Source organism: Odocoileus virginianus, chromosome 9 (genome assembly GCF_023699985.2).
Source record: "Odocoileus virginianus isolate 20LAN1187 ecotype Illinois chromosome 9, Ovbor_1.2, whole genome shotgun sequence".
Lineage (NCBI taxonomy): Eukaryota > Metazoa > Chordata > Mammalia > Artiodactyla > Cervidae > Odocoileus > Odocoileus virginianus.
This window is the reverse complement of record NC_069682.1, coordinates 17,742,042-17,763,401: the sequence shown is the minus strand read 5'-3', so window position 1 is coordinate 17,763,401 and position 21,360 is coordinate 17,742,042. Positions and strand designations below refer to the sequence as shown.

At 42.7% G+C, this 21,360-nt stretch overlaps 2 long non-coding RNA genes across 6 annotated transcripts in view; one reads left to right on the top strand and one right to left on the bottom strand.

Annotated features, from left to right (window-relative positions):
- Positions 1-7,331: 7,331 nt before the first annotated feature.
- Positions 7,332-21,360, top strand: part of LOC139036569 (uncharacterized) — a 130,458-nt gene continuing 116,429 nt past the window's right edge. Inside the window, exons 1-2 of the long non-coding RNA XR_011489380.1 lie at positions 7,332-7,619; positions 19,161-21,075. This is a non-coding gene — a long non-coding RNA (uncharacterized lncRNA). The remainder of the gene's footprint in view (positions 7,620-19,160; positions 21,076-21,360) is intronic.
- The window catches only part of LOC110124228 (uncharacterized), a 122,140-nt gene continuing 109,570 nt past the window's right edge, over positions 8,791-21,360 (bottom strand). The window contains exons 3-5 of one of the 5 annotated variants that reach the window (XR_011489375.1): positions 19,287-19,442; positions 10,605-18,845; positions 8,791-8,948 (exon numbers count right to left, since the gene is read on the bottom strand). This is a non-coding gene — a long non-coding RNA (uncharacterized lncRNA). Of the gene's footprint in view, positions 8,949-10,604; positions 19,443-21,360 lie in introns of all 5 variants that reach the window. The other 4 variants (XR_011489377.1, XR_011489374.1, XR_011489376.1 and 1 more) reach the window with 4 other exon arrangements.

Sequence of the window (21,360 nt, the reverse complement as noted above, 5' to 3'; positions counted from 1 at the left end):
AAGGTCCCAATTTCCCCATATTATCATCAGCACCGGTTATTTCCTTCCTCCCTCCCTCCACCCTGCCTTCCTCCCTCTCTCCCTTTCTTCCTTCTTCTCTCTTCCTCTCTCTCTCCTCCTTCCTTTATTCTATCTTTCTTCTTTCTCTTTTTGATAAAAGTTTTTCTAATGGGTGTGGTTTGACCAGTTTATAGCCGAGTAAGAAGCTGAAGAAGAAAGGAAATGAATAAGCATGAGAATCCAGGAACATTAAAGCGAAACCAAAGCAGCAACTCAGAGACTCCATCTAAGTAGCTGTTGTAGGATTTCCTCACCACATCCTGTTGTGGATGTTCCCAGGGGATCTCAATCCACTAAGAAACCAGAGGCACATGGATTATGTTGTTTGTCAAATATGCTATGATTTCAATCTAGTGTTTTCTCTTTTAAAAAGTTATCTGGATACAAAGTTAACTAAACTATTTTTAGTTTTGACTCTAAGATGGATGGATTGCTTCCCAAATCTTTCTCCTGCACACACTATACTCTAGATGGAAACTTAAGGACATAAAACAAAGTATTTGGGAAAAAAAATAAATTACACAATCATCTGTGAGTAGATGTTACATTATTCTATTTTTCCAAAATAAATGGAAACCCTCCAGTTTCAAAATTATCTAGGAGATCACTGTCTACCTGTCCCTCCAGTGTTCTCTTTCATCACCCTCATGATACACCTAAGTACCCTCCTTGAACTTCATGTGTGTGTGTGTGCTCACTTGTGTCCAACTCTTTGTGAACCCATGGACTGTAGCCCACCAGGCTCCTCCATGGAATTCTCCAGGAGAGAATACTGGAGTGGGTTGCCATTTCCTCCTCCAGGCAACCTTCCTGACCCAGGGATCAAATCCAAGTCTCCTGTCTCCTATCAAACCCAATGAATCCTGCACTGGCAGGCAGATTCTTAATCACTGCCTACCTAGGAAGCCCCCTTGGACTTCAGTGTCCTTCAAAGGGTCATCTGTGTGATTCTCATGCCCAAGAGAGCACAATACTCGTATCTGAAGAATTATCATTGCCACTGTTTCTCACCGCCAAAGGGAGTTTTGTTGCCTATCTGTCACCCTCAGGCAACAGATGTGGCTAGTCTGCTTCACACAATACCGCTCTGTCCTCATCCCCACTGAAGTCCTAGCGAGAAGGAGCTTAGTTGAGTTTGCTCTGTGCTCAGGCTGCATCTTCAGTGAATAGAGCCATACAGCCATCGCCCCCGGGCACAGGATTTGTGCCGGCCAGAGCAACTGGGCTGGAAGGAACACTGAACATCAGCTACGCATATGTTCAAGCCAGCCTTTACAGACCCTTCAGAAACCCACGTTCCTCATAATATTTACATAGACTTTGTTTTTTAGATCAACCAAAGTTTTAGGTTTGCAACAAAACTGAGTAGAAAGTACAGAGAGTCTCCCGAGAGTGGTATCGTACAGAATAGTTTCACTGCTCTAAAAAAATCCTCTGTGGCTGCCTATTCATCCTTCCCTCTCTCCTATTCACTTGCAACCAGTGTTTTTAGGTCTCCATAGTTTTGCCTTTCCCAGAATGCTGTATAACTGGAATCATATAGCATGTAGCCTTTTCCAGCTAGTTCTTTATGTTTAGGTTTCTTCCATGTCTTTTCATGGCTTGAGAGCTCACTTTTTTTGGGGGAGGGGTATGTGGACATAAGTTTTCAACTTATTTGCATAAATACCAGCATGTGATTCCTGGATTATATGTAAGAGTATGTTTAGTTTTGTAAGAAACTGCCAAATGTTCTTCTAAAGTGGCTTGCACCATTTTGCATTCCCATCAGCAATGAATGAGGGTTCATATGCTCCTTTTGAGATCAGTGTTCTGGATTTTGGCCATTCTAATAGGTGTGTGTTGGCATCTCATTATTGTTTTAATTAGCAGTTCCCCAATGACACATGATATAGAACATCTCTTCCTATGCTATTTCCCATCTGTACATCTTCTCTGGTGAGTTGTCTGTTCAGATCTTTTGCCCATTTTAAAATCTGGTTGTTAATTTTCTTATTGTTGAATTTTAACAGTTTTTTCTGTATTTTGGGTAAACATCCTTTATTGGACACGTCTTGTGAGATATTTCTTCCCTGGCTTCTTCTCATTCTCTCCACAGTGTCTTTCACAGAGCATCCTCAAGATAATTTTATTTCTAGAAACTCATTGTTCTTCTGTGGCATTAGATTTTGGTTGGATCATGCTATTAGTATTACTACCTAAACTGCCCTCTCTGTCTTAAAATTCCTTCCCTAGAGACTGTGTTCTTCTTAAACAGATTGAAATATGTCATCCCTAATAATCAATTTTGCATGTTAGGGACCTCAGGCCAGCCTCCACAACAGTCACAAAAGGCTCTGTTACGTCCTAACCCATGACATGGCAGTCTGAACATCCTACACTTGCCTGAAGGGGCCTGGAAACCTGCAGAGAGTTGTTTCGTGACCTGCCGTTGGGGGCCATGCAGCAGGAGACATCAAGTGGCCTTAGGAACTGAGCACCGTTCCCAGCAAGAAAACAGGGGCCTCGGTCATATGGCTGCAAGAAACCAAATTCTGCCAAACACTTAATGAGCTTGAGAGAGAATCTAGAGCCTCATGTGGGATGTGATTGTGGCCTGGTGGAACCTGATCAGAGGACATGCCTGGACTCCTGACCCATGTAAACTATGACATAATACACATGTGTTACTTTAAACCATTAAATTTGTGGTCATTTGTCATGCAACAGAAAATTACTACAGAGGCTGTACAGTGGGAGGAGTCAGGTTATAAGAAAGCCCATGAGGTCTTGCTCCCTCTCCTCAGGGAAACCCTTGGACTCCACGGTCAGATCTGTGTTTGTAGGTATCTTCTCGCTGGCCCAAATCCCTTCAGTTGGCCAGAGGAATAGCTCCAATCGCAGTTGGCCCCATTGCTGCCTGCCTGTGGAGAGGGCTTGGCATGCCAGGGCGCTTTCCTCTGGCGTACCTGAAAGGGAGCCACTTGCACTATGCCCTCATCACCAGCCTGCCTAAGAAGCAGCTCACTCACTCCCACTGGTCAAGGCTCTGGTCATTTCCTCCCAGGAGACCCCAGAGCCAGATCTATGCTAGTGCTAAAGAGACTCACACCTGCTAATACAAGTAAATCAGCTAGACAGCAACAACACATCACTGACTACAGAGGGAGAATCTTCTGCTCAGGAGGGGAGCACCAAGATGACCATTTAGAACAAAGGGACCTCCATGAAACAAGATCCAGGGGAATTAGGAAAAAACTCCTCGTTCATATTCACAATGAGATTTGGGACGATACTGCATCTACTAAACCAGCCAACCAACCAATAAACCAGGTTTTCACCAAAATAAATGCTCTGAAAATAAACAGTTCTTGGACAAAAATTTAAAACCATAATTGCCAAAAAAAAAAAAAAATCTAAATAATTGACAGTGAATAATATGACAACCCCAAATCTGGATTACATTGATGGAGTATACACACAAGATTGTGAGAAAAGAAAAATACCTTGGAGAACAGATTTAGTAGTCTAATCTAAGAACAATCAGAGTTTTAAATGCAAAAACAGAAGCAGGACAAAAATCAATGAAATAATATAAAACAATTCTTCAGAGCTAGAGAAAGTACCTGCTGTATCTGCTAATTGAAAATGTTCATCAAATAATGACAGCATTATTCTTCAAAGCCCATTTCTAATAGCAAGAACCATGAAGGGTGTGAGGTTTTATTAGAGTTATAAGTTAACAAGGGAAAGAATGGTGACTATGAATTATAGATATTCAGAAAATCAGAATGTAATAATATACCAATCATGTACTCTTTTTGGATAATTACTTATGAAGATACTTTAGTTAAATAAAATCTGAGAGTAAAGATTACAAGAAAGGAAAAGATATGATACATAAGAAAGGACACTAAGTAGTAAAAATCCAATAAAATTGAGAGTAAAATCTAAATAAATTCTGAGAAATGAAGTGTGATGCAATTAAAGTAATCTTAAAAAATAAGCCATATTATAAGAAAATAATGATTACGGTGTCTGGAAAATTGGACAGATTATTCAGTAAAGCCTGGGTAAAGGAAAGAAGAAGGGCGGGAAGAAAAAATAAAAACCTGCAAAGGGTTCCCACTGGGGTAGGAAGTCCAGGACATTGCTATAATTGCTGTTAGAATCTGAGAAATGTGGGCTCACATGTCTTTGGTAAAATATAATAGTGACCACCAGTGGAACTAAACTAATATGTAGAACTGCCTGGTCAATAAAGAAAAAAAATTTTAAAAACTGGTAAAACAAAGGATAAATCAAGAGAGGAGGATAAAATCTTAGAAGTTCTCATCTTTAGAAAAAAATTATAACTGTGTGGTGATGGATGTTAACTGGTCTCTTCACAATACAAATATTAAATTACATTGTATACCTAAAATTAATACAATCTTATATGTCAACATTGTTGTTTAGTTGCTCAGTTGTGTCTGACTGTTTGTGATCCCATGGACTGTAGCCCGCAAGACTCCTCTCTTCATGGAATTCTCCAGACAAGAATACTGGAGCAGGTAGCCATGCCCTCCTTCAGGGCATCTTCCTGACCAGGGTTTGAACCCACGTCTCCTACAAGTCTCCTGAATTGCAGGCAGATCATTTACTGCTGAGCCACTGGGGAAGCCCATATGTCAATATACCTCAATTTAAAAAAAAGAAAGAGAGGGAAGAAGAAATCATTGGGGAGGGGGCCTTTTTGCAGATTCCCTCATGGGGTCTGCCTTCTACCACGCACTTCCTGGCCTCTCCTCCAGGAGAGTTGTCTGCACCAAAGGACCAAGTGCTGGGTGTTAAGAGATATGAACTAATGGCTGACATCACTTCATCCACCTTTTCTTTTCTCCTGGGTCCGAGGAGGCCCTGCAGACTCTCTCTCTTATGCAAGCTCATCATTGCTGAGGTCTGGGAAAGTGGAAATCCCACCATTCAGACTTGGGCAATGGAGAGTGAAGGCATCTCCCACAGGTCATGTCTAAGCCACATCTGGGGAGAGCTTTTCCAGAACTCCACGTTTAGGTACCCATGTAACTATTAGTAAAGTGGGCACTGTTGTTGTTTGCCTGCTGTGGAAAACCAGGGGAACAGAAACTGATTGGCTGGATCAGCTGATATTCTTTGGAGGGGTCGTTGATCACAGTACCATGATGCTCAAACTGGTAAGACTTCCAACATATCTTAACAAGAATGGCTTGGGCTGAAAATACAGCAGCAATAGAAAATAGACCCTCATACAATTCAGTAGGTGGTGAGAAATGGAATACTCCTTGCCATAGGAGTAAACAGGGGATGTCACAGTCATCGGCAATTGCAGCTACCGTGCTTCGTGAGCTAGTGAGCCCAAAGGGCACCCAGCAAGGGAGAAGAGCATGTTCAGTCTAGCGGCCATCAGACTGCAGCCACTCCCTCTGTGAGCCCTGAGGAAGCTCAAGCTTGTGACAGCATGGGATGCTGGCCCCAGAGAGCTGAGGTGTATATAAAGGAGTGATTTATTTCAGTGAGCCCCAACTCTTGCATCTTTCATAACTTGGGATATGTGGTTTTAATTAACAATAATCATTTGATATTCCAATTAGCTGCCCTTTGTTGCAAAACTTACTTTTGTATAACCTGGCTCCTCCCCTCGCCTCCTCGGAGCAGTTCTCTCAGGGTTACTTGAGATGCTGGCTCCCAGGGTTAAAGTCCTAAAAATTCCCACTGAATAAAACATAACTCTTAACTTTCATTTTGTGAATATTTTGTAAGTCCACAATGGGTATGTGAGTGCCTTTGAGGAAAGGGAGAGAAATGAAACTATAGCATTTTTAAAGTCTCCTGACTTTGACACAGAAATTCCTCTTATTATAATTTACCATTAGGGGAAACACTTGATCATGGATATGGAAGAATTTAAAGATATTCGCTGCAACATTGTATAATCTGAAAACATCACTGAGGGGAACCCTAAGGCTTCATCAGAGAGGGAAGAACTGATAAACAGTTCTATCAGTCAATGGCTGCAGCCAGTACTAATAATGGGGTTGATTTATACATATTAATCTGTAAAGTTACATAAAATTAATCAAGTGAAGAAAGTCCCTTGCAGAGCATTATCTGTATTATGACCCCATCTGTGTGTGTGCATGTGTACGTGCACATGTTTTTCCTTAGAAAGAGGTCAGGCTGGATAGTTTTGATCTCTCTGGTCTCTGGGGAGTGCAAGACTGTAGGGGATATTCACATTTTTCTTTTTTGCATTTCCCTATGGCTTGATTTCTCCAGGATGAGAATGTTACCTTCTATTAAAGAAATGACAATCAATTTAGTGGGAAAGTATTATTTTGGGGGATACATTTGGAAACCTGCAGAATTATTACTTTACACAAGGAGATTCTCATGGGTGGTTATTTGGTTTCCTCTGTCATGTTGCTTATTTAATCTCAGCAACGTTATAGAGTGATTTTCCTAGTTGACTTGCACAGAATACTCTGCCCTTTTGGGGGCCAATTTTATGGAATCCAAGAATAAGCCTATAGGCTCACTCTGGTTATTTAGTAATGTTTAAACTTCCCAAGTTACAGGCATTATTTATTATTGTCTGATCATCAACATAACTATATAAAAAACTATATGTTGATGATCAGATGACAATAGGCTGTGACAGGACAGTTTTAAAAAGTGAGACTCTATTGCTTCCAAGAGGTTCAGAAAGCATTATGGACATAATCTCAGAAAAATTTAATAGAGTACTAAAAACTAAGTAGAGATAGATGCTATGACCATTTTATGAGCGGAAAACTGAGGTAGTCTGAGCTATGCACACACTGGCAAGATGGAAGCGCTAGGAATAGGTGTAAAAGCTTTTGATTCTTTTCCAGACTTTCATCCTAAAGTCCCCAGCCTCCCTTTGATTCCATTCTGGTCAAAATTCTTGGTGGTTCTATTTTTCAGTCTCGCAGTAACAGTTAAGTCACAAACATCAAAGCAGTTACACGTCCATGATCATTTCTGGTCAGTAAGGATACCTCATGTGTAAACTGCATTATTTTTTAACCGGCAGCAATGCTTCAGTCACAGAGATTTCGTCTTAGATCATCCACTGGGCTATTTCTAATATTTTTTGTTTTGTTTAAATTTAAAAAAAAAAGTACACGTAGGGAGGTTAGAACTTATCATCTTTAAAAATCAAGGTTGAGAAAAGTCTGTCATTAGTTCTCCAGAATTTTTAATAGCTGTTTAATAACCTTTCCTGCAGTTAGATGCCCATTTGCAGCACTTCCCTTTTCTGATCTGTCTTCTGAGTCATCAGCAGACCTGACACCGTTAGTAACGATGTATGCTGAAGGGCAGATTTCCTCCTAACCACCCCCTCCCCCGGCCGGTCACTCCTACTTAAGGCAACTGACTCAGGCTTCTCCGGGTTTTTTCGCCTAGCAGTTTCTCTCTATATATGGTAATAATACTCCACAGATCTGCGCGTGCTTCCCGGAGGAAAACTGGAAGGAGAAGCCACGTGAGCGCAGCTGGAGCCTGCGGTTGGCCTGGCAGCTCCTCCGCAGTGGAAGGTGAGCTGCGACGAGAAAAGCACTTAACCTCTTCGTTACCTGCACTTAACCATTCCTCGCTACCGTTAGGAGCCGCCGGCTTCCCGGGGCGCATCCGGGTCCGGGTCCGGGTCCCGGCGCCCCCGCTGCTGCTGCTGCTGCGGTTCTTGGGGTCCTTACCCTCCTGCTGCTGTGACCTCGTCGAACCGTGCAGGGCAGTTATCCTCGCTGGGTTACTTTTCAAAGCAATTGCATATTAGAGTTAGGTGTGAAGTCCACCGTCAGCTGCTTTCCGCTAAATTGATGAAGTGCAGTTCTATCCTGGAGTAGGAAAGGAAGCTAAATGTCTCCCTTAAGCAACTTGGAGTTTCTCACCCCTGGGGCGTCGGGGCACTGCTGAGACGGTGGCACAGAGCCGTGGATGATTTTGCTTTGTGACTTCAGGAAGAATCTCATTGTTATTTATTGTGACCACCGCTTCCATCTGTAGATTCCCACTGTGACCTTCCTACCGAATTCTCCCAACCCTCCCATGCAGAGATCAACCAATCAATCAATAAGTACTATATTGTAATCAAGAGTCTCTCTTCATACTGTTATCAAGACCACGTTCATTATTTGTTTCCTCCACTGTGTCCTTCCTGGGCAAAACCAAACAAAGTCAAACCAAAAACTTCAGGGGGAAGAAAAAGGCAACTGTGTACTCAGGTCTCAGTAGTCTGAAAATCCTTCTCTCACTTTTTCAGCGCAATGCAGATAAATGTTGCTATAAAAGTTTGTGTTTTCTTGTAAGATGTTAAAGACAAACAGAAATGTGTAAACCCACAGTGCTTAGTTTTCCCACCCTTTCATTTATTTGGAATGGGGTGGGGAGAAAGTAGTTTTTGTCTTCCACCTAGTGGACTAGTTTGGAATTGCGTCTTGCCACTAGGATCCGGTGGCTAAAATTCATACAAATAGTAGAGAATCAGATAAAGAATGATGAATTCTACACATAAGTCTACTTTCAAGCTTCCGAGTTCCACAGGTTAAAAAAAATGAGTATTCTTGGTTGTAGGTTTTTTCCCTTTCATCACTTTACATTGCCATTCCCTTTTGGTCTGCAGTTTCTGCTGAAAAATCAACAGATAGCCTTATGGGAGTTCCCTTGTATGTTATTTGTTGCTTTTTCACTTGCTACTTTTAGTATTTAATTTTCATCATTTTGATTACAATGTGTTTTGGCTGTATGCAGCTCTGTGCTTCCTGGACTTTGATAACTGTTTCTTTTCCCAGGTTAGGAAGCTTTTCAGCAATTATATCTTCATATTGTCTTGGGCCTGTTCTCCCTCTCATCTCCTTCTGGTGCCCCTATAATGTGAAAAAAACAATAAAAAGGACACAGCAATGAACATTTATTGCAAAACTGGACAGCAGGAGTTTATGTTAAACTGAGATGGAAAGAATCAAGAAAACCCCACTTACAGAACCATGTGATGAAAGCTGTGGGCAGTGAGAAAAAATTTTCCTTATCAGTGAATCAATTGTATTTACAATACTCTGGAAATAATGGCTTGAAACCACTGTCCAAGAAGGCAGAGCAAACAAAATGGTCTCAGTCTTTATTGCCATTGTGGACCAGGATATCCTGTACATCTAGCTAGTCATCCACACTTTTCAGTTTTTTCCTTTATTTCTTATCTCTCCATTTTCCGCTATTACCACTACTATGAATGGCTAATAGATAATTTTCCATATTCTTTTCCATCTTAGCTGCAACCAGCCTGCATATTTCTTGCCAGACTAATCCTCCTTGAACTATTACTTGAAACTCTCCTGGAACTTTCTCTTTCTTCCTAAATGCCTCTTCCATCTGGTTTCACTGCTATTTTAATCTGGTCTCATCCTACCTACACTGTTTCATTCCCTGCTCTTGAACTTTTTGCCAGTTGATTCACGCCTCCTTGAATAACACTGCTTGCTATTCCCTCCAAGCCTTGACGCAGCCCCTCTCACAAGGAGCACCTCTTTCCCTCCTTTTGTGCAGCCCGACTGTCTTCAGCATTTAGGATCCACCTCAGCTGTGCCTCTCCATGGACACCCTCCTTGCTTGTGAAGTCTTAGAGTAATCAGAGGTTGTATTCTGAAACTGAGTCCTTGTGCAAATACTGTCCAACGGTTTACTATTGTTTCCCAGGTTTGAGTCCCAGTTCCTCCAAAATCTGTTGTGAATACTCCAGATACTCTTGCTCATCCTCATTCCAGCCCCCACTCAGGATCTACACTTCTGGGAACACCAGGAGCTCTTAGAAACTTGTTGATGGTTTTCTTGAGCCTCAACACAATACTGCAAGGAAGATGCAGCTGGTACAGTTATTCCCATTTCATGAATGAGGATGCTGAGGCCCAGAGCATTTGCAAGATTTGCTCTTGTCAGTGACAGAGCTAGGGCAGGAGCCCTGGGGCCTCCTCCGTGTCCAGGGCTCCCCTTGGCGCGCCTTGCTGCCCTCAGACCTGCTCTAATAGGTGAAGTCCCGCCTCAAACCCTTCTTTCCTTTCAGATAGATACCTTCATTTTCTTACAGATAACGGACATGGGCTCATGTTGCAGGGAGTTGCCAGGCAAGAGGTCATAACCAGGGCGTGTAGTTAAGCCTCCTGCTTGGCAATTTCAGTTCTTCCTGGGTGGTTATGCCACATTTTCAGCCCACACCCATTTGTCCTGTTTGCAAACCACAAACTGGTTCTCTGGCAGTTATATTTTTCAGTGCCGCCTCTGGTTAAGTGACTGATCTGCTAGTTTGAACATTTAAATAACTGTGACCATCTCCTGCCCTATCCCACCTGATGAAAGTTATTCTGGGGCACCCAGGCTCACACCAAGCATTTAAGAACGGCTACTACCAGGCTGTCTTAACCAGAGTCGTTAGGGAGTTAGGAGGATTTCTAAGCAGTTCCAATTCTGGCCACAGGATGGATTAATTTTCCATCCTGTGTGCATCTCCAGTGCCTCGCCCTATGGAATACCTCCACTGATTTGTTGGAGCTCGTAGTCCTGGGTCAGGTCCCGAGATGGTGGTTGGCTCAGCAGGAGGACTTGGTAGCAAAGGAAAAATATCATATCCACATGTAGAGATGGCGTTGCTGAAGTTTGTCCTATTAAATGTCTAGAAGATAAGTGCTAACAAGATTTTTAAGCAATTCTACTGACTCAGAATAATTTCATGGATTCATTGTACAAAAAGCGGTGGCAAGTAAATCTAAATATGCAATCATAACAAGTGACTTTTATAACTGCATGTCTAATGAAATGATCAGAACTTATCTAAAAGGGTCATGGAATGCAATATTATTACCTTTGTTTTATGATGATACTGTTAACATATGAAGAAGATTAGTTTCCAACTAAGCTGTAAAAAACTTTCGGGATACTTGTGGCAAGAAATTTTCAACTATGAATTTGTTCGAAAGTTTCAGTTATACAGATGAATAAGTCCTTAGATTTCTACTTAAAGCACAGAGCCTATAGTTGACAATACTGTACTGTATACTTGAGATTTTGCTAAGAGGGTAAAGCTTAGGTTACACACACAAAACAATAATAAATAATTAGGGCAGGAGGAAGCTTTCAGTGCTATTGGGGATGTTTCTGTTGTAGATAGTGGTGATAGTTTCATGGGTTAATATTAATCTCCAAACTCATCAAATTGGATACATATTAAACATGTACAAATTTTTGTATGTCAATCATACATCAATAAAGTGTTTTTCTAAAAGAATTATATTAGATTGGGAACTTGCCATACAATGTAGAGAGGCAGTGTACCTGTGAAGATCTCAGAACTATCACTACTGAAAACTGCCCATATAGCAATGATGTAACTTTTACAGAATGCAAAACATAGTTGCAAACTTCATTTCCTTTGCCTTCCTGGCAAACCAGCTATTCTGATCCCTATTTTGCAGGCTTAGAAACTCAAATGGCTTCCAACTCTTACATGCTTTCTACTGTGGTGGGGGTGGGGGTGAAGGGCTTCAACCTGAAGCCCTGCCATGTGACTTCACATCCATTAACTATCCAGACATCAGTCAGTTAAGATACAATATAACATGATATAATATTGACTAATCATCCCTTAGAATATGTTTGCCCACACTATTATTTTTCCAGTCTTATGGAAATTTGGATGTTCCCTGAGCAAATTTCTAATGTGGCACCTTGGAGAAAAAAATGGCTTAAAAATATCTTGTACCTTAAATTTCATTGTGTGTGGGTCACCTAGATTGTATGACTCTTCCTATCACTTCACACAAAGCTTAATGAAGATGACAGAGGGCTGAGATCACATCCATGACGTCTGACCCTTTTATGGGCTAAGAGCATCTGCAAGGCCACTAGCTAAGAGCTTTGGACCAGAACCCCTAAGGCCCAGAATATCTAGTCAGTCAACCTCGGATATAGTCTTCACAAAACAATAAACCCAAGATGAGAGGTTGGAAAATACACTGGAGACCATTACTTATCTTTGATTCTTCTCAGATTTATCCGACCCTCTATTCCTTAAGCCCTGGATGCAAGCCACATCTTTTCCACCTAATGTGACAGATTTGAACTGATAGATGGTGTTAGCATCCCATGATATATTAGAACATCAGATTTCCTGCCGACAAAATCCTGGGGAGGTTTGTAGGACCAGGTCGACTCAGTAGAAAATTCTGTATTGACTTTCTATGTCCAAGATTCTAGTTTCTGATTTCTTGAGTGCCTAGGGAAGGTTATTGCTGTTGGAAATGAAAGCTTGATTGATTAGAACAGAGATGTGCCTTTTAAAAGATTGAATTGCTGGCCTTAAAGGATCAAATTCAACTCTCAAGAGGGAGGCTGCCCTTATAACTCTCTCTTTTTTTTTTTCTCCCTAGGCAGTTGTGATTCTTTGTCCCCCCACCCACCTATACCTTGAAATAGCAAATTGTGGACTACCTTACTGTGTGAAGGGTCTTGGGTAAACTGGCTTTCAGGCTGAGGTCTGGAGATCATAATCTGTTAGTAGAAAGCTGAAAAAACCCACACATTAGAGGCAAAGCAAGACATGTTTTCTCACTTCAAATGAAGTCTGCAAAAGGCTCTCTTAGTGGGAGTGGATATTCAGTGAGAAAAGTTGGAGACTGAAGAATCACTTAGCAATGGCCTTGCAGGTTGGGCAGCCACTCCTGACTGTGGCTTCCTTCTGGTTAGACTCGGTATCCTCGTGTTTTATTGGTGTGCTATACAGGGTGTGTTCTCTACCCTCTCATGAGGCAGGCACTGTGCCACTGGTCTGGATCACGGCTCCAAGGCAAAAATGAAACCTGATCTCTCAATGGGACAGAGGAGCAGGCTGGACGCTCAAGGCACTCAGAGGCGTTGTAGGTAGGGAATCATTCTGAGTCAAACCATCTCCCTTTCCCAAGCCTTCAGAAACTGACACTTGCACAACATGATCAACCTATCAGTAACACCATCTTTGCCTTTTGTAAATTATTTTATTTTTTGTGCATTTGTTAAAACCACATAGTGTTCACTCATATACGGTTTAAGATATTTTCCTATGATTGGGAGTTCCCTGGTGGTCCAGTGGTTAGGGCTTTCAGTACCATGGCCCAGGCTTGATTCCTGGTCAGGGAACCAAAATCCTAAAAGCCACATGGTGAGGTTGGAAAAACAAACAAAATATAATTTTTTTCCTATGAAAAGAAAGATGTTCTGTTTTTTAATGAGAAAACATAAAATTCACCGTCCAAACCATTTAAAAGTAAACAATTCTGTAGTTTTCAGTAATTTAGACTTTTGTACAACTATCCTGCTAACTCTAGACCATTTCCAGGAAACCCTGAAAGAAAACCCACATGTGCCAGCCCAACGTGCCCTCTACCTCCACCTACTTTTGGTAGATTAAGGTTGTAAATTACTTAATTTATATGGCTTTGGCTAGGTAGAACGTGCACACGTGCAGCAGTTGGGAAGTACTCAGAAGAGTACGTGGTGAATAGTCACTCTTCTTGCCTTCATCCTCTCCTGACCCAGTTTCCCTCTCTGGTGACATGTTTTTACCCATTTCTTTATCCTTCCAGAGATAGTTAATGCTTATACTCATATGCACAAATACACAGCCTCCTATATGATATGAGCATATGATATTTCATGCATAACTCTATTTACATAACTGCTTTCATTTTTAGTCAATTTGATCCCAGGAAGGTCCATGCAAGTCAATAGCCATACCCACAACTTCTCAAGAAATGCCTCCTAAGGTACTTTGATCTCATTAAGATTCAGGTGACTGCACCCTCACTCTCTTTTCCCAGAGACATTTTGTCAATGGAAATAAATTACTAGGGCCACGTAAGTCTAATCAGTAGACTCAACAATGGGTGTGTTGGATCTATGCCCAACCTTTGCCTTAATTTAAGACTTTTTTTTTTTTTCACTTGTGAGAACTGAGAGCTTCAATTTTCAACCCTAAAAGTTCTGGAATTTCTGAACATTGGCAGCTCTGCTGGACTCATCCTGGCTCTGCTTCATGTGTCTTTTCATCCCAGAACCAGACTGAAGAAGCAGCCCCCACATGAGACTTGATAGTCTCAGAGTGCGGGCAGAACATAAGGGCTGATGGGAATACCCAGCACTTCTAAAACCTCTGCTCAGATGAGGCCGATGGCTCCTCTGCTTCTGGACCATCTTGGCCAGTTGAGTGGCCAAGCTTCAGTCAGCAGGATGAGGACGTCTATAGGGAGAACTGGAAGAACAGGGAAGGAAATGGAAGTTGTGAGCCAATGATACAATCTCCATGCCTCATGAGGTTGGAATGTTGCAACTCTCTCCATAGAGAAGGACACCGAGGTACAGACAGGCTGAGTGCCTTGTGCAAGGTCCCAGGGCTCCTTAGTGGAAGAGCCAAGATGTGATCCTAAGGGGGTCTGGCTTCGGGAGGCTGAATCATTCTCCAGACGCCTCCTCTGGGAGCTCTCATTTTTGTGAACTACCTGTACCATCTTGTCTAAATTGTCAGCAGGCTTTAATAAAAACAATTTTAGTAGATGACTCAAATATGGCAGTAATAAAACTTTGTAAAATGGTGTTATGGATTTCCTCCAGAAATAATTCATTAAATTGATGCCAGTTGTAACTTGTGAGATCATAAAGCTCAATGCAGGAGTATTGAAAACATGAAGGTAATCCAGTCATAGTGTGTTCAATAACCCCTCGGCCTCCTCTCTGAATTGCTTTGCTACACATTCACTCAGAACCAAAGAATATAAAAACTCAAGGTATCAGATTGTGAAAAGAGTTTAAATTCATGGATCTTATACACATATGAGGAAATCTTTTAGGACAAATCCTAAAAGATTTGTCATCTTCAACCTGAGTGTCTGGATTCAATGGGAATCCAGCCCTTGTTAAACAACATGGGCAGGAAAACGGTGATTAAAGCCACATGTTACAAGCCTGTCACAGGCAGGGCTTAGAATTCCAAATATGGCCTCCTCATCATCCTTGACCCTTCATCCTTTTACCACTCCCTTTTCTTCAGAACTGGCTCAGGTTTGTCTGGTAAAAGAACTTTCTATAAATTGCATTTAGTCTTATCTCCTGAGAGGTGTGGAGCTCTAAACTATTAGAGGGTGCAGCTCCCAAACACTCCCTAAAGAAATAACTATACACAGATGAAATCAAATTAAAATGAAGTCAATTGTGGCCTTGAGGCAAGAGTCAAAAAGCATAAGCAACACCATGAATGATGTGTATGGGATGGCAGAAGTGAGGGGAGAGGGGATTGGGTTTTGTGGAGCTGATTCTGTGCTGGGCTTTGTGGAGATGGACAACCAGGGCTGGAAGGATGAGGGAAGCTGCATACACATACTGTCAACGAGTGAGACTCAGAGAGAATCTGGTGCAATGCCCATACCGGGGAAGTCCTTCTGGGGAAAAGCAAGTGGGTGCCATTAGTACTTGTCCACACACTGGGCTGGTCCATCTGTGCAAGCAGCTACTTTTGCCCTGAGAACATCCTCACCCATTCAATCGGTAGAATCAGTAGAACCACTAATCAATGATCTTTGATGCTCAGTAGCTTAACGGCATAGAATGTTTACATTTCAAACAAGCCGATTGGGAATGTGGTAGATAGCCTTCCATGCGGTGATTCTGGGACCCATGATCCTTCCATTTAGTGAGCCTGCCATCTTTTTAGTCTCAGAGTTCTCCACTTGAGGTTTCTAAGAGTAATGTCTATTGGATTTGCCCACGTTTCATCAGCCAGGATGGTCACAGGGTTCTATCTAATTGTATGGGAGCTGTGAAGTGTAGTTTTCCTGGGCACCTAAGGGGAAAATCAAAGGGTTTAAAGAACATGTCACCAGACCTGTAGAGGCAAAACCCCTATAGGTAAGAATCAAGTGATGTCTACATCCATGAAGAAAAACTCCTCTGATAATTCAAGGGGTTCTCTATTCTTCACCAAAAGAAGTTCAGAGTCCTTGGCACCTGGCAGGGAGCCCTTAACAGGGGCGCACTAGCCTTCCTTTCTAGGTTCACGTCTTACTTCTCCCTGTCCAGCCGCCACCTCCCTACCCCATGCACTTCACACTCGCCAGAGCAGACTGCTGGCTATTCTTTGAAAGTGCCACATATCTTCACACCTTGGGTCTTTGCAAATGTTGTTTCCTGTCTGAAACACCCACTCCTCCACCACAAGAGACAGCATAGACACCTCTTCTCTCTGAGCCCTTCCTTGGTCTCCCTCCCCTAGGCCAAATTAATTGCCACATTCCACATGCTCCCACAACTTCCTGTGTCGTATTTGATTATAACTTACAACACTGCATCGCACGCAGGTGTTGTTGTTCAGTCGCTAAGTCGTGTCCGACTCTTGGTGATCCCATGGACTGCAGCATGCCAGGCTCCTCTGTCCTTCACTATTTCCCAGAGTTTGCCCAAATTCATGTCCATTGAGTCAATGACGCCATCCAACCATCTCATCCTTTGCTACCACCTTCTCCTTTTGCCCTCAATCTTTCCCAGCATCAGGGTCTTTTCCAATGAGTTGGCTCTTTGCATCAGGTGGCCAAAGTATTGGAGCTTCAGCTTCAGCATCAGTCCCTCCAATGAATATTCAGGGTTGATTTCCTTAAGGATTGACTGGTTTGATCTCCTTGCATCCAAGGGACTCTCAAGAGTCTTTTCCAGCACCAAATATTTCCCCCCATTTTACAGTAGGTCTGTGGTCTCTCTCCCTGAACTGTCCAATGTGGGGAAAGAAACCTGTGTGAGATGTACCCCTGGGAGTCCTGCAGGATATTGGTATCTAATTGAAGAGGTTCTTATGGACTATGTCAAGAATCAAACAGAAATTTGGGATACAGTAAAGAGGCTGAGTTTTATTTTAAGAAAAGTTGTAAGCTTTTTAGAAATGTATCCTAGATGCGTTGTTCATCCCCGGGGAAAGAGAAAAGCTAAAAGAAACCATGGGTAATACATTTCAGAGACCAAGATAATCATAATATTGTGTTCTTTGAAGCCACAGTGCTGGTTCGGGCACATGGTTTAGTTGCTAAGTCATGTCCAACTCTTGCAATGCCATGGACTGTAGCCCACCAGGCTCCTCTGTCCATGAGCTTCTCCAGGCAAGAATACTGGAGTGGGCTGCCATTTCCTTCTCCAGGTTCAGGTACATGGAAGAGGATAAAACCACGCCCAGTGAGAGTCTCTGATAAAAACACAGTCGTGACACAGTTGCATGGAGGAAACCTAAAGTTTTTGGAGAAATGCAAAGAAACACACTTATATTAACATTTCATTGCTTGGTCCTGGATAAGGGGAGCCCTTCCATGGGGTACGTGTGAAGCTCAGAGCTGAGCCCTGCTGAGGGTACTTTGAATCCTTCTATCCTCATAAATGAGCTTGAACTTCTACCTTAACAAAGTCAACACAGACAGCTACCCTTCAAAAGGAACTTCTCCATGACCAGAATGGGTTGCGAGATGAAGAGGCATTTATGACTCTAGGCTTAGAAACTTCCAGGGTGAGATGAGTTTGCCTCTTATTCACAGTTTTATGTCCTGTGCTTCTCGTTTCATGTGCCGGTGTCCACACAAGCTCACAGCCTCTCTCCTTCTCCCTCTCCTGGCTCCGATTCCCCACTGCCTCAGGTCAGACTTTCTAAGACAAACTTTCCTAGCTGTCAATGCCCTGCTTATTGCTCCCAGTCCTGTTAAAATAGATACTGTTCTGCTGCTTCAATCCTCAAAGAATAAGAGATGAGGTCATTTTCTGCTAGGAGAGTAGATCCAGGCTAAGTGATTGGCACCAGTGCATTCAATTGCCAAGGAAACAGGTGTTCAAATGACTTCTCCCATCCTATTAAAAATCCTTTTCATACATTGATCCAGAGAAATGTTTTCATTCCCATGACTGAATAGGCAGCCCTGTAATTTATCAGCTACATCCATTTCCCACCCCCACCCCCCAGCAACAGTTTCTCTTCAGTTTTTGCCAAGATTGTCTATTGTCTCCCTAAGTTTCTGTCCAAGTTGAGTGATAGAAGGGTGATCTTATGGAATTAAACAGTGAACAGCAACAAGCTCATAATTTAACAGGACTTGGAGGCATGGCTAATGGGGTTCCTTCTAACTGATTTTCCTGTGTTTTCTGACAATGGCTTTAAGTTACTAAAACTTAAAGTTTCATAAATGACTCCTCAGTGAAACTGGGGCCAAGGCAAGGGGATGTAGAGAAAGAAAGAGAATTTAAAAATGAAAGTACAGAACACTGGAAATAAAGAACGTATCAACTAAATTTCTTTCAAAGTCTTTTAAAAAGTCTTTCAGTTATCGTGCAGCATATTAAACACAAGAGGTGTGGAAACCACAAAATGTGTTTATACCTGAGCAGCCGAGTTCTTCACAAATACCCCAATACAACACCAGGATCAGGAAGGCAGCTTCAGCTTTCAGCTCCTAAACTGAGCAAATGATTACAGCAGTTCAGAGTGGCAAGTGAGGCAGATTTTTAGAGATTTTGGGGGTCCTAATTCCAACTTTAACTTTGAGCCTTTCCCTGACTCTGAACAAATGACTTTATTTCTTGAGAGCTTGGTTTCTTCATCTGCAGATTGAGAAAACGGAGTTAGATGATTTCCAAGGTCATTTCTGGTTCCAATTTTCTGTGCATGCCATTTTCTAATGGGTATATTGTATCATCTGGAAATTCCATAGTGCTCCTGCCCCTGACTTACATCAAAAACAAAACAAACAAACAAAAAAATGGCAACAATGGTGAAATTAATTCCCTTTTGATTTGTCTTAGTATTTTCAGTTCTGAAAGAGTCTTTGTGAAGGTATGTGTATATGCATCTGTCTGGGTTATGTGTTTGTGTAGGATGTTGTATTCAGATTTGAAAGCCTTAAAGTAACCAGGTCAAGCCACTGTGTTTAGCAGACTAAAACCCAGAGTACCAGCCACAGAAAAACATAGCGCTTTGCTTTCTCTCTTTTACTTTTTATTTTCTTCAAGCTACCCCTCCCCTTCTCTTATTTCTCTTTCAGAATCGGGGAGGAGTCCTGCGTAACAGGCCTCTAGCACTGAGGATCCACTGATGCCTGTAAGGATGGCCTTGGCCTTCCTGGATGGTTAGAGGTAGTTAACAGCCCCAGACTGGAGATGAGGCTTACCTGTACCAGGGGCATCTAATGATCATACCAAAACAGTGAGGGAGAGCTGGAATTCTCAGGCCAGTGGACTTTTTAAAACTTCAGAAGTATCCTTAGCAAGATTCTTTAATGCAGCCTCCACACTGCAGGGGTTTGGAAGTATTCTGATGTTAGCATCTAAAACAAACAAACAAAAATCAGTTTTCCTTTGAACATATGCTTTGGCAAAGTTTAGTCTTCCTCAACCTGGTTATTTGAACCTAGATGTGCTATAAATTGCCCTACACGCATGTTTCAAATAACAGATGTTATTTTCCTTTAGGCTTACTTTTATTAAAAAAAAAAGAGAGACAAATAATTTAAAACATTCAAAACAGGAATTAAAAAAAAAAACAAAATTGCCTGGCACAGATTCAGTTTAATGCCCCAAATTATTTACTTATATTCTAGAATAAGATAGTTGGTCCACTGATCTTTAGTTGACTTTTTTTGGTGGTGGGAGGGGGGCATGCATGCGGTTTGTGGAATCCTAGTTCCAAGACCAGGGATTGAACCCATGCCCCCTGCAATGGAAGCCATCCTAACCACTGGACTGCCAGGGAATTCCCTTCAGCTTATTTTTCTGTGTGTATCCAGCAGGGTGCTGTTAAGAACTATGACCCTTGTCCAAAGCACATGCTGGTGCTAGAAATGAGAGCTGGCTGGGGCCTTGTACGGGGCTCATTAGGAGTCTACTTGCTTGAGGTATTGAGGGCTCCTGGAAGCAAACCCAGCCTCAGGAAAGAGACAACCAGCTCCACAGACTTAATCCAGTAACAAAGCCTTACTTACCAGTTGGAATAGGAAATTCTGCATCTTGGCCACTTTCCCATAAATTCATATCCCATGACAAATGTTTCCCTAAATAAAGACTGGTTTCCTAAAAGCTCTCCTGAGATATTGGGGCACAGGGAATAGGACTCGGGGGTCCCAGTGCAATGAGATGATGGTCAGTGGACATGACAGCCTCCAGGGAGGGCAGACGTGATGGGGATGAGGGGGTGACAGTGCCCACAGCAGCGGCAGCAAGGTCTGTGGAAATGCTTCGTGGAGGCATCGTAGGAACTCACAGAGGAGGATGAGGCACCAGGGTGCTCAGCAGAGGGGAATATTAATGAACCCTGTAGGCACACCCGGACGGCCTCAGGAATATCTGGCGAGAGCGGACACTGAGTAGGGGAGCAGATGAGGCTAAGAAGCTGCAAAAAATTAGTGACGAGAGGATGAGATTTTAGTTTGCCCTCCTACAGCTTATTTCCAACAATTACCGGATTATTTCCCAATAATATATTGGGAAAGACAAGATGGTCAAACCCGAGCAACTAGGAAATGATAAGAAGATGATGTGATCAAGCACCACTGTGTTGTTAGAGTCTGCGTGCCTTCCTTGCAGTGGATTCTGACATGGCCTTAAAGAGTGAGTGGGAAGTGAGCAGGTATAGAGCCTTTGAGAAGTGCTGAGAACTGCAGGCGGCTAACAAAGTCTTCTTACAAGTGCGTGGGGCCCTTGTCGTGTGCCTAGAGCACGCTATAAATTGTCTGTGCTGTGTGGTTAATCCTCACAACGAGTAAGGAAGGTGTTATTCCGCAGAGCTGAGGAAGGCAGGCTCAGCTAGATTAAGTGAAGGGCCCAAGTTCACAGCGTGAGCGGAGGGCTGAGTCAGGGGAGAGCACAGCCGTCTGTTCCCGAAGGACTGCAGGAGCGGGGAAGCGGTGTTGCAGGTAGGAAGACTTGAGTGCCAGCCCACGGGGTTTGCGTGCACGTCTGCAGGTAAGTGGAGCTCGGTGGCACTGTTTCTGGAGAAGACAACCACAATATTCATTGTGGGTGGGCTAATTAACCAGGAAGAAAGATGGGAAGAGCAGAGACGTAAAGGCGGTGAGGTCTGCTAGCAGGGGCAGTTAGCGGTCCGAGCCTTGTGAAATCAAAGAGGATGGCGAACTGAACACCATTTGAGAGGAAGAAACTGCAAGCCTCTGTGGCTTGCTCTTAATGAGGGCCAGGAAGCCTACCGGGACGCGGGAGGCCCTCCTAGGAAATGCTGCCTCCCGTTCG